Source organism: Ceratosolen solmsi, unplaced genomic scaffold (genome assembly GCF_000503995.2).
Source record: "Ceratosolen solmsi marchali unplaced genomic scaffold, CerSol_1.0 scaffold13, whole genome shotgun sequence".
NCBI classification, from domain to species: Eukaryota; Metazoa; Arthropoda; class Insecta; order Hymenoptera; family Agaonidae; genus Ceratosolen; species Ceratosolen solmsi.
The window spans coordinates 7082539-7086195 of record NW_011948418.1 but is presented as its reverse complement, the minus strand read 5'-3'; positions in this window follow the sequence as shown (position 1 = coordinate 7086195).

Below are 3657 nucleotides of genomic sequence, written 5' to 3'. Positions count from 1 at the left end.
ACACACGCATATATATATATATATATATATATATATATATATATATATATATATATATATAACTCGGCGTATATGCGCACACGCGCTTATATTCACGCACGCACGCACGCGCACTATCTCTTTATCTCGCGTTCAATTGCGCTCTCTCGATCCGTATCTCTCTACCTTAGTGCCCGGCCTTGCCGGCTAATGATAGTCTCGCTAATGATGCGTCTCGCGTACGCATGCCGTTCGTGTCTCCGTCGTCACGTGACACCCTCGGCGCACTCCGTCACGTCCGTCGAGTGGCTCTCCGCATCGCGACGTCAATCTTTTACACACGCACGGATCCATCCTTCCGTCCAACACCAGCGGTCCGTCCATTAGCTTTAGCTTTCCGTCGTCTCGAGCTGCACCAAATCTCCGGGGAATCTTGGAGTCGCTAGGAAATCTAAGGAAAATATAAATATCGCGCATAGAAAAGGCTAGTCGGTCGATTGATAATGGAATTTGATTGCTCGTACGTACGATCGGGACTTTGTCAAGATTCGAGTAAAAAACGATGCTTAGCTAATCAACGCTTTTTATTGACAAATTTTTTAAAGTCGCATTTTTGAAAGAGAATGTGATTTAAGAGGTCCAATAGATTTACATTCATTGATAATAGCCGATATTTTTATATATTCGCAGAGGCAAATAGTTGGGTATTTAGGCTGTATTACAATGCTTATTTTCATCTTTTTTCTTCCAATTCTTTTTCTTTTTGTAACTAGAAATTCTTAATATTCATATAAGCGACGAAGTAAATAACCATTATATATACGTACGCAGCTATAAAATGTCAATCAATTATAAATTAAATTCAGTGTAAAGTTTATAAAAAGTAATTTTTACGCGTACGCAGTGCGTTCGAGACTGATTGCAAAATACATCCGCGAACTTGTAAAAAAAAAAAAAAAAAAAAAGAAGAAAAGCTTGGTATTTCGCTTGACCAAAGGAATTTATTTAATATTTGCAATATTTATTTGTCCCCTGAAACGAAGAATGTGGGAGAAGGAACGTTTCGTTGTTTTAACGATTAATATTATTATTATGCAGCGATCGAAGTCCGAATGAAACTTGGAAAGCCCAGGATAATTTATTAAAACGCTAAATAGTGACGATCACGCGTTAACGATTAATAATTATGATTTAGTCATTTTTTGGCAAACCGATGCCGGAATAAACATCTTTAAAAGTCAAGGAATTAACTCGCTCGACTATCAGTTGATAAATCAAACGGTGAGTTGGTGCGTGCGTGCGTGCGTGCGTGCATTGTCGTTTAAATTTTACGGCAATTAATAACGTCCCCCGATTCGCCGCTCAATTTTACATTTCGCCAGTGCGCAGTAAAAGTTTATCGACTATAAAGCCAACAGCGTCGTGGACACCGCGCGAGCATAAAGCGCAAGGGAGAGTGGCGGTGAAAGAGCTCGTCCCGCTCGATCGATCGGATCCATCGCGTCGATTCCTCGGGCCGTTCGGCACTCGGCCCCACCGCGACAATCGCCGCCTCGTAATTGCGCGCGGGCGTCCCGAGGAACGCATTTAGCGCGGTTCTGGGGAAGCGGCGAAGAAACTGGCGTCCCGCTCGTATTACGAATAAGCGGAATCCCCAGGTCGACTCCCTGTCTGTCCCGGCCGAGGAATTTCTCTTCGTTAGGCCACTTTAATAGCCTCGGCTCGCCCGCGACCCTTCCCCCCGTTTACGTCGCGCTTGCGACGGAAGCCAACGCATTATTATCACTTCGCTGGAACTCATCCGCGTATTTCGGTAGCGGCATCTTTATATCCTTAGCCGAGAGCGCCAACGTCACACATGTCGGGGATGCCGTAAGGTCGGCTCGGCTCGACTTGGCTCTCAAGGTCCGAGCTTACGTGTTGCACGAGGTTGTTCGTCAAAGTTTTCGGCGTTGCTTTTATGACGTGCCTATTCTGGTATCCCGAGCGACGGCAGCAATTTGTTATTTTTATTTGAAAAGGTATGTTTGAACTTTAGAGCGTTTGTCAACGGCGTTTGTTATCGGGGAAACTTTTAAACCCCTCTTTTAGACGTTGCTTAAGTTTACTTTAACAAACAAAAAAAGAAAAAGAAAAAGAAAAAGAAGAAAAAAGAAAGAGAAAAAAATCGTCATACCTTGGCGTATGTAGAATTATGGGAATATTCCATTTCGGCATAAAATGGGTATAAAATTTACTTCGCTATCAAGAAAGAAAAAAAGTGTTGAATCTCGCAAGGAACTTGTAAAATGCCATTCGCAGAATATTTGGTAAAATTATGAATTTCATTGATTTGTTAATTAATAACCAATGTTACAATGAGCATTTTAAAATTTTTAAAATTAATATATCGTTAAAGGATCTATGATATTTTTATATTGTCAAAGATAATATAGAAATTAATTTGATTTAATAAATTTTCTTTCTTTTTTTTTTACGTTTTTCTTTTTTTAGAGCAATATTTGAATTGGTTAACAAGAAGATAATTCTAAATATCAATAATTAGAAGATGTAATAATATTAAAGATATTAAATTACTTGATCGACGTATTTTATTGACGTTGGACTACTTATAGCTTATTATGCAGATAATAATAGTAGTTCGTCATAATATTACTTTTATTATGTTTTCCAACACTTATATATATATATATATATATATATTTTTTTTTTAATCTTACTCACATTTTTTGACAATGTTGGACAATAAATAAATGATTTGACAGATACCAATAGAGAGGGTGTATAATTTTTTTTATTTTTTACAACGTTTTATAATTTGCAATAAAATACATTGTTTGTTGTTTTTGGTAGAAATGTATGAAAGTTAACATTTACAGAGACAAAATCTAATACTTCAAGAGTCAATTTGATAAGATAAAATTGTCACTTTCTTTATTTCAAATAACACTTTAATGCAGAAGTACAAATGCTTATCTAAATTTTTATCGCAAAAGCTTCGCTTACACAAATGCCTGAATTTGCAGATCTATAAGTCGGTATAAGAAAGTACAACAATTCCAAAGGCAATGTATTATTTCATCGCTCGGCAGGCGCTAAATAATATGATTAGTAACCGAAGAAAGTGTTTATTTTCCACAATTAAACAAAGCTGATGAACGATTGGAGATAAGCATTCGACTTGGACATGCGAAATCATGAACGAAATATGGCGGCAGAAATTTTATTTCAAATTTTAACCACACGATACATTCTTGATTAATCTTACAATCCATATGCGCACACTCGTATTATACCAACTCATACATAAAATGTGTAACTATTTATGCATGTTAAATAAGCTGATGTAATTATTATTGATACTGTTTGATAAAAAAATAATAATAATAATTCCGTAGATGAATAGTTATAAGAAAATCATTTCTTTTGCCAACGAAATCATACATCTAACATTAATTTTTCTATTGCCGTAATGAGTTGAAATCTTGAAAAATAATATGTGCGATTACTTATATATTTTACTTATTAAAACCTTAGATTTGTGATAATAAGAGTATGTACAATGAGGTTAACTCAATATTGTGATAAAAACAATATTGTGTTTTCAGTGAATATTATTTGATCAGTAATTTAATAATTCGAAGTTACATACTGTTGCAAGTATTTTTTCTTTCATTC